This window comes from Mus caroli, unplaced genomic scaffold, assembly GCF_978045245.1.
Source record: "Mus caroli unplaced genomic scaffold, Mus_caroli_1 scaffold_4, whole genome shotgun sequence".
NCBI classification, from domain to species: Eukaryota; Metazoa; Chordata; class Mammalia; order Rodentia; family Muridae; genus Mus; species Mus caroli.
The window spans coordinates 108,100,217-108,109,711 of NW_028227259.1; the positions used below are offsets into that span (position 1 = coordinate 108,100,217).

Genomic DNA, 9,495 nt, shown 5'->3' on the forward strand with positions numbered 1-9,495 from the left:
TGCCACTTCACATGCTCAGGAAGAGGGCAGGACCATCTCTGTGTGGAATCAAACCTGACTACACGCACTGCACCACTGCACTCGCACCACACCGTTGCATGTAACCCCTGCTATCTAACATCTTCCCCACCATCCACTTTCTGAAATGCCCTTCACCAGGGCCCTCAATGGCCCTGACTCGGTTTTAAGACTCAAGCCTTCTCCAACCTGTAATCGAAATATCAGGAGACCAAGGAGAACTGCCATAAGTTTAAGCAAGCTTGAATCACACAGTCAGTTCCATGACGACAGGGGCTACAGTGAGAGACCCCACTTCAAATACAGAACAAAACGAACACAAAGAACCAAACATACTTTAAAAATCAAGGCTAGAGCCGTGGCCCAGGAGGTAAGAGCACACACAGCTTCCAGAGGATCTGAGCACCCACCACAGGCAGCTCACAATTTCAATTCCAGCTCCAGGGAAGTCCAATGCCTCTGGCATCTGTGGACATGGGCTGGCACATGTGGTCTCAGAGGCAAGCACACACACACACACACACACACACACACACGCACAGATAGAATAAAAGTAAATCTTTATGAAAACACTCTCGTCTTCACACTCGCCTGCCTCCTAGGCTGGTCTGGGTGAACGACTTCCGTGTGTCTCTCACAATCTGATTTATCTCTTCATTGCATTCCTCACAAAGCAGGTTATGTTATATACCACTTTTGGGGCAAATTTTAATAATGTAAATTATTGGCTACTTTGGCTAATTTATTGGCTAATTTTAAAAATTACCAATAAACAACACAAAGAATACAAGGGCTGTTTATTTTGGCTCGTGGCTTCAGAAGCATCAGGATATATCAGATGTTACTATCATTTAATAACAATGTTTTCATATGTTCTATAAGCAGTATTATCACAGTACTAAGTACTCTACATGAGAGTTCTGTTCGGGGGCCTATTTTATTAAGGAGGCACTCAAAGGAAGCATCATGGAAATTTCTTTGCTGCTTGAACTGGACCCCCTAGTTTATTACAGCCAGGATGGTCTGAAACTCTAATACACAGTACCCGTCAGGCCATGGATTTTATCTGAATACGTGCATTCCACGTGCGGACCATGTTTTTCAGAGGAAACCTACCTACATTGCTCGTTGCTTTTGAGAATGGCATAAGGCTAGCATATGATTGCTATTTGAATATAAAGCCAAGCAAAAAATAAATTTGCCAGAATTTGTTGCCAAGGATCAAAAAACAGGATATTTCACAATAAAAACTGAGTGGCTTACAATCAATCCGAATGAACTACCATTCGTAAGGTTTAAACTAGTCCCGGTGATTACAAACTTGGACCTGGGCGTCTCGCTTCCTCAGCGCTGTTGGGAGGTGGTGGCAACTTTAGGGGTCGGGATGAGTAGGGGATCTTAGAGCACTGGCTCTCACCCTTCCTAACAATGCATCCCTTTAATACATACAGTTCCTCAGGTGGTGGTGACCCACAATCATAAAGTTACTTTTGTTGCTACTCCGTAACTGTAATTTTGCTACTGTTATGAAGTATAATGTAAATATCTGTGCTTTCCCTGGGAAAGGGTCATTCAACCCCCCCAAAAGGGGTCACAACCCACAGGCTGAGAACCACCGTCTTAGAGCAACTGAGGCATGCTCTCAGAGGGGCCGTGCCAGGCGGGGCTCCCTCTGTTTTGCTCCAGGACAAGCTCCCACTATGATCTTCTACCTCACCACCAGCCCAAAGCAATGAGCCAACTAAACTAACAACCTAGAACCCCTAAAACTGGGAGCCAAAATCAGCCCTTTCTTTTTATGAACTTATCATCATGATTCTGTTATAGTAACAGAAACCTGAATAACATATGTGGCCACCAAAAACATAGGTGTCTGAAAGTGCTTTAATTTTTTACAGCATGCACACACAAAAAATTTAGTTTGAACACACACACACAATGAAACAAACATACTGATGTCACATAGCTGCCACAGGGGTTTATAAGTACACTCTACCACTCCATCTGTCAGTCAATCATCTCAGGTTGTAATAAGGATTCTGAGGTTTGCAAACATGAACAGAAAATGCAGACTTTGTGGCTGGTAACGATGTGAGCAATATAAGTTTAAAGATGGAGTCTTTAGAAATCTCTATGGTAAACCGATACTTAGAGGAGCACTTTCTTATCTACTCACTAATCGGTTATAAGGTATGTTCCCTTTTCATTTCCATGTCTTTTATAAAAACACTGTCCTGCAGACTAAGTCTGAGCACAGAGATTTTGAGAAGCTCTAATTCCTGTTGCTCAAGGAGAGAGACTCTGGCTAAGCCTTACCACTAAGATATACGAAAGAGCGTGTGAATCAGTCACCAGAGCAGATCACTCCTGTTAAAGCACACTTAATGCCCGTACCCTATCCTTTAGTCTAGACGGACCCAGGAAAACAAATGACTCAGAAAAACTGCTGCAAAACAACCAGAGTCGGGCATGGCAGCACGGCCTTATACTCTAGCACCTAAGAGGCTATGGCAGGAGAATTACCAGTTCAAGGTCGCATTTGCTATACAAGAAGTTCCAGGTCTGGGCTACATAGAGAGACCCTGACTCAAAGAGGAAGTCTGATTCTAATTATGAAGAAAGTTTTGGACTATCTCAACCAATCTATTTCATATTTGCCTTTTTAAAAATGTTACTCCCATCTCTCAGGAGGCAGAGCTAGGCAGATTTCTGTGAGTTTGAGGCTAGCCTGGCCTACAAAATGGGTTTCAGGCCAGCCAGAGCTAGATGGTGAGAGCCTCAGAATCATTCCCCTCAAAGTGTGCAAAAGTAATCTTATTTAAAAACTAAAGTAAACCCCAATGAACGATCAAGACAAGCAGTAACCCCTGCCATGGAGGCGCTGGATCATCCACACCGGCTCTAAGGACACTCACTCATTGCTTTAAAACCTTGCAAACAAACTACACAAGCTCTACTTTAAAACTAAAAAAAAAAAAAAAATAATAATTGATTTATATAACTGCTGATTTGGATTCACGTTATGAACTGATTCCAAAAGCTGTTTACTAAAGAATATGAAGTGGAATTTCAAACCAGGCCACAGGACTGTGCGCATGGGTCCTAAGAGCCATATTCCCAAAGCTCTCCAAAGTCATTCTAAGAAAGGACAGTGACTAAATGTTGTTATTATTCCAGCTGGCACTGTAAGTGGGTGACTCTCAGGCCCTGTGCTCAGAGACCACACCCTTGCTGATAGGATAGTGGTGAGGTGTTAGTCCCAGGGTGCCTTGAACCCTGCTGAGTCGTTCTCATTTATAAAGGAAACTAGCTTGGGGAGTCAGTAACCTTTGGGATATAATGACCAGACAGGAAACATCTTGGGCTCTGTTCACCGTGGACAGCACAGACATGAAGGAACACTGTGTCCTGATACATCTGCAGCCACGGATGCAGGCAGCAAGTTTGCTCTAGTCTGTAGGCAGCCACTTGACCCTAGGTTTAAGTCGGTTTGTTTCTACCTACCACAGCATTTGTTTGTTTGTTTTTCTGGTTTTTCGAGACGGGGTTTCTCTATATAGCCCTGGCTGTCCTGAAACTCACTTTGTAGACCAGGCTGGCCTCGAACTCAGAAATCCGCCTGCCTCTGCCTCCCAAGTGCTGGGATTAAAGGCGTGCACCACTAACGTCCGGCTTACCTACCACAGCGTTACAGAAAGCTGTTACCCTCTATCTTTTGGAGAAATATGTTAGCCGTGTCTAACACAAGGCACAAAACTAGCAGAATCTTGGGAGACACACAGTCTGGGAGTCTATTAGCGGTGGAGGCTTGGGCGAGTCACAAAATCACTCAACCTGATGCTTTCCTGACAGGCGGTTCTGAAATTTAAATGAAGTGATACGATATAAAGTATTTGGCTTTGGATTTAGTTTACATGAGGCGGCCAAGAAATGAATGTTTTTACTGTAATTAAGTACTGGGCCAGAGGTTTTTGGGAAGGAACACAATTCTCCAATTAATAATTTTTTTACAGCAGAGAAATAAGGCATGCTTATGGGCATTTTGGGTGCAAATACAGAGAACCCTCCACAGACAAGGACTACTTACATCACCCTGTCAACCTCTTCTTACACAGACAGATACACAGAGATGCGCACACAGTGCTATCTTGACTGAAACACTATATATATATATATATATATATATATATATATATACATACTTATACACACACACATACATACATGACACCTAAATGACAGTATCATCTTACTGACACCTAAAGAAAAACTACTTTTAACTGTAGTGGATAAAGAGACTCAGAGAGGGTAAGAAAGCCTATCCAATACCACAGAGGTGTCAGGCAGGAGTCAACATTAGTAAGCCTGACTACATAGCCCAAGTCTCATGACTATCCAAATATGGCACTGGTTCTAACTCCGTGGCAGTGCCTATGTGTGTCTTAATGAGCACCGAAATAGTATCAATAATGATCTCTCATACAACAAATACTTTCCAACTTCTTAGAGCTCCAAAGTAGAAAGGCACCCATAAAAATCACTCATTTTAAATTGTAGTAATCCTATCAGGATTTTTATTTTCAAGGATGACCACCACTTGTTTTTTACACACAGCTAATCTAACGCAAACTCTCACCACTGAAGTAAGTAATTCTTTATTAAAATGAAGCAGTGGGGCGATCTCATATACAAGAAGCTCCCTACGAGCACCGCCACTGACCTCTCATGGACGTTTGTTCACATCGTATTTATGAGAGACAGTTCTGCTCCTTGCTTCACAAGTTCCCGACTATTACAAGATCATGAGCCTCCTGCGTTGTAAAGCATTCAGATTTCCAATAAATCTGCCCAATATCAAAAGGGGGGAAGCTCAAGGAGAAAGATGCTACCCTGTGGGGAGCGTCATTCATAAGTCTGTACAGCATCACGATCCCCCACTCTCCCCTCCATGCGCGCTGTCCACACGGTAAAGCCGTGCAAAGTCCAGCACTCTGTCTACCCCTGCTTCTAAACTCTACTGTAAGAATGAATTCAAACTCAGAAAGATACTAATGCTAGGATTCCCAAGATAAATTTAAACTGTAACAAACTAAAACCATAAATTACAATCTAGTACTAGATCTAGGCAAGACAGTTACATTTTTCTGTAAATCACACATGGTATGTGCTTTCCAAACCAACAATTCTAAGTGTCAAAGAAGTCATCAATTAGGATTTAATAAAGCTTTACTCTTTTATTTAAACATTGTGTAATTAAATTTAAATGAATATGGCATAATTATAAGTATGCCACATAAATATCTTCTGTGAAAAGTAAAATAATTTTCTTAGCGTTTGGTATTCTACTGATAACAAGAACGTCCAAATTTTAAAATAAATCAAGTTATCTTTTAGCATTTAAGATAATCTTATTAATAAGGCTGTAATATGGTACTGGATCATCGACTCGGATGCTCATCTAAACTGGCAGGCGAGGTAGGAAGAGTCTACTGAGAGTGATGGTCGGCCAGGCCCTGCCTCCAGAAGGCGGCACTCCATCACCAACACACCTTCCACTCTGGAAGGGACTCCATCTGCTTCAAACATCTCATTTTCTCTCCTCTACCACCTCACTCCCATTTTTAAAAAGAATCTGCAAGTTTTCTAATAAAGAAAGCTTGTAGACAGTTGAAGCCGGTGGTGGTTCCTGTAATCAATCTCCCTGTGTGTGTGTGTGTGTGTGTGTGTGTGTGTGTGTGTGTGTTTGCACGCGCGCACAGTGTGGTATATCCTGACAGCACATGGCTTCTCTACCCAAAGCCCCAAATTCAACACGAAATACTCGAAACACTCTCGCCAAATGCAGTCACTTTATGAGATGTGATTGTGAATACTGGAATCCCAGGGACTTGGGAAGCTGAGGCAGGAGGATGTGAAGTTTAGAATCATCCCAGGCCACACAGCAGTATGTTCTCAAAAATACAACAAAGTAACAGGAAAAAAAAAAAAAAAAAAAAAAAAACCTTTTGAGAAGAAGAGGACTTCCAACCCCCTTTGAGTGAGAATCTGTTGAATCGGGCCTACTCTCCAGCAAACAGAGACAGACACAGAACTAATTCTTAGACTCCTGGAAGACCAGAGTTCAGAGTGGGGGGTTGGGGATGGGGTGGGGGAGTTCCCAAGGTGTCGCCAGTCCTTCCTAATTTCTAGCTCTAGTTTGCAGGGACCAAGTAAATAAATCATAAGCAAAGAGTCAGGCAGAGGCACAGTCAAGTATTAAAACTCCTGCACCACCTGCCCCTCAGCAACAAAGCGAAGACAACAATGTCTACACAGCACTGGCCACCAGGGAGAAAACTGCACTGGGACTGGAAGAATATGCAGTGTAAAATGCCCCCACATACAATAACGACTTAATCCTCACAATTCCGGGAAGACAGAGGCAGGCGGTATTTTTATCCCTCTTCCCCAGCTGAGGAAACAGGTTCAGATAACAACTTGCCATGATTAAACAGCCAATGAGTGGAGAGCAGGGATTTTAACCCAAGAACTAATTGCAGACCTGAGCTCAGTCCACTATTATACCTCCTCAGAGCAGAGCAAGCAGGCTGACCGACCACACATGAGATGCTGGCCCAGGATGCAGTAGACAGTAATTAGTGTATTTTAAACAGTTAGCTGAGTTCAATCTCCAGCACTGCAAAAACTTTTTTTTAATTAAAAGATTTGAATATCCGATTTCCTCTTATTTCATTACTTAATATAAAACTTTCTTCCAGAGAAAGATATAATTATACTAAAAAGCCTACCACTGAAAAACATGGCTTTTTGTTTTTTATGAAATATTTGTTCCTGCTCATGTTTTTAACTCTTTATATACAAAAATAAATTATTTGTTGAAAATTCAAACGTAAGAAATGGAAGGCTTAAGCTGGGTGGTGGTAGCATACGCCAGTGCTGACTCTGGTGGTAGACGCAGGGAGATCTCTCTTGTGAGTTCATGGCCAGCCTGGTCTATAGAGCTAGCTAGTTCTAGGTCAGTCAAGGCTATACAGAAATGCCATCAAGGAAATCTGAAAGAAGAGAAGAAAAGGAAGAAAGAAGGGAAGGAGGGGAAAAGCTTAAATACCCATTTTTGGCCTTTTGTTTAGATTTTGCTGCTGCTGTTTTGAGACAAGACAGGCCCAGGCAGGTCTCAAACTTAGTGTAGCTGATGACGACTCTCAGCTTCTGGCTCTCCTGTCTCTCAAGTACTGGGATCACAGGCACACACCGCCACATCCAGTTTGTGCAGTGCTGGACATGAAACCCAGGTTAGGCAAGCACTCTATTTGAACCCTAACATAAAGGACGAAATTTTGAGAGATCATGAGACATCAGTGTAGGTTTTGATACCACGAGGGACTTTACAACAGGGAGGTTGGGTTTCTGTAGGAATGGGGAAATCATACACTCTGGTTAGCTTTCGCTGTGATTTCAAATTAGGACTGGAGATGTACTCAGTAGTAGGTAGTGTGTTTTCCCAGCACGCACAAGGTTGGGGGGTGGGAGGTAGAGTGGAGGGGGAGGGGTAGAATGGGAGAGGAGGGGTAGAAAATAGAAGAATGAATATAAATCCAAGTGCATACAACTGAATACAGCATCTTGTGACTTCTTTTTATACTTGTGTTCCAACTATTTGGTATTTTCAAGGCAACATGACTAAAGTTTTAAGTAGGTCAGTTGGTTTGACTGACAAACCAAAAAATAGGTGCCAGGAGAAAGCAGGCAGAGAAGCAAAGGCTAATGATAAAGCTACCTGCACGCAGTTCACAGGCTCTGGTAGCACTAGCAGAGGGTCTCTGCTCAACTAAACGTACCCCACCCGCCCCTTAGCACGGCCAGGACTCACGGAAGATGGGGAAACAAGACTGAAAACAATTAACTTATGTAAGAGAGAGAGAGAGAGAGAACAGCATTAAATAGAAAAAAGGAAAAAAACAAAACAAAACACGTGTACCTGGCAGGTTAATTACTGTGGCAACCCAGGTTCTAAGTAAGACTTATTGCCCAAAGTATCTGCCTACGCTAATACCTTAAGGTAAGAAGCAAAATATAAGGTAGGCAATTAAAGCAGGTTGGCAAGAATATTCAAAACTGCGAGGATTTCCACGAAATGCATGATGATAAATACTGCCTGCAGGAAAAGGAAGGTAACAAGCTCCCCAAACCGTAACATCAGGGCCGTGCAAGCCCGGGAGACGGTTGGGAACCCCAAACTGTGTCCACAAATCGGGGACCCTCCCTGGAGCAAGCCACGAGCTCAGCCCGGAGCAGTGCCGCCCGGCGGGTTACGGATTTTGCAGGAGCCCCGCGAGCCCCGGGAGGGGGACACCCCTGCAGTCGCCCACCCCGGACCCCGAGCACCTGCGCCGCCGCTCGGGGCAGCGCGGCCCGCGAGGCCCGCCCGGATCCCTTCGGTTTCCCGAGGGAAGGCGCCGGCGCCGCCCGGCAGCTCCCCACCGACGCGAGCGCCGGTGGCCGCTCCAGGCTGAGACCCGCGCGCGGGACGACGCAGCGGTTACCTCTGTCCGCGGCCGCCGCGCAGGCCGAGCCGCCACACCCGCTCCGCGCCGGCGCCGCGCCAGCCCCGCTCGGACAACCCCGGGACGCGCTCACCGGCCCGCCCGCTCGCTCGTGCCCGGCTCGGCCGAGCGCTCTTGAGAGTAGCGGGGGCGGGGCGGGGCGGGGTGGCGAGGCACGAGCGTGCTGCGCGCCGCACTCTGGGAAATGTAGTTCTCCGTTGCCTCCTTGAAGAGCGCGCCCGCGGCTATGCACCGTGACCCGCGGCGCTTCCTTTCCATCCCTCCCAGTATTCAATCCCCTGCGTGGGGAATATCCCAGGTTTTATATCTATTCCTATCGGTTTTATCTCATGCTATGTAAAATGTATACAAAACAGCTTGCGTCTGCAAAACAAGGAAGTAATTGAACTAAATACTGAGTGTTAAACACAATTGCTAGTATAAACTGGTGAGATAAGGCAAACCCTCAGTAAAGTTGCTGGAAATGTAGGGAAAAAGAGCAAGGGCATATTTTAGGCTAGTTCCCTGAACTCTTTTTTTTTTCCAGGGCATTCTGAAGCTTCCAGAATCTTCAAAGCGTTTTTGAAATGTAGCCATAGACCAGGTGGCTTGGTGCAGGAAGATAAGGTCAGCTGTTCCTGTGGCTGAGATATAAAGATACAAATTGGATCCAGCCTAGGCAAACCACAGAGCCTCCAGCTGGGCCTGAAGGGAGACAGGTGTCATCACCTGCTCCCTTGCACTGGTCTGCTTGTGCCAGCTAGACCCCAAAGGTCCCATAACCTGCTCAAACATCACCCACCGGTGGGAACCGTTGCCTTAGGGCCACTTCTGCAGGGCTCCACGAAAATGAGGATCCGAAGTCCCCTGAAACAGAGAGCTCAAATCCATCCTTCTTCCTCAAGTGGTTTTGGTGACATATTTCGGTACAGTG

At 44.9% G+C, this 9,495-nt stretch overlaps 1 protein-coding gene across 6 annotated transcripts in view; it reads right to left on the reverse strand.

The window, feature by feature from the left end:
• Positions 1–8,693, reverse strand: part of Klhl8 (kelch like family member 8) — a 49,481-nt gene extending 40,788 nt beyond the window's left edge. For 5 of the 6 annotated variants that reach the window (XM_029477832.2, XM_029477831.2, XM_029477826.2 and 2 more), the window contains exon 1: positions 8,562–8,681. The gene's annotated coding sequence lies outside the window, so the exon portion shown is untranslated. Of the gene's footprint in view, positions 1–8,561 lie in introns of all 6 variants that reach the window. The other variant, XM_021163524.3, reaches the window with a different exon arrangement.
• Positions 8,694–9,495: the final 802 nt, after the last annotated feature.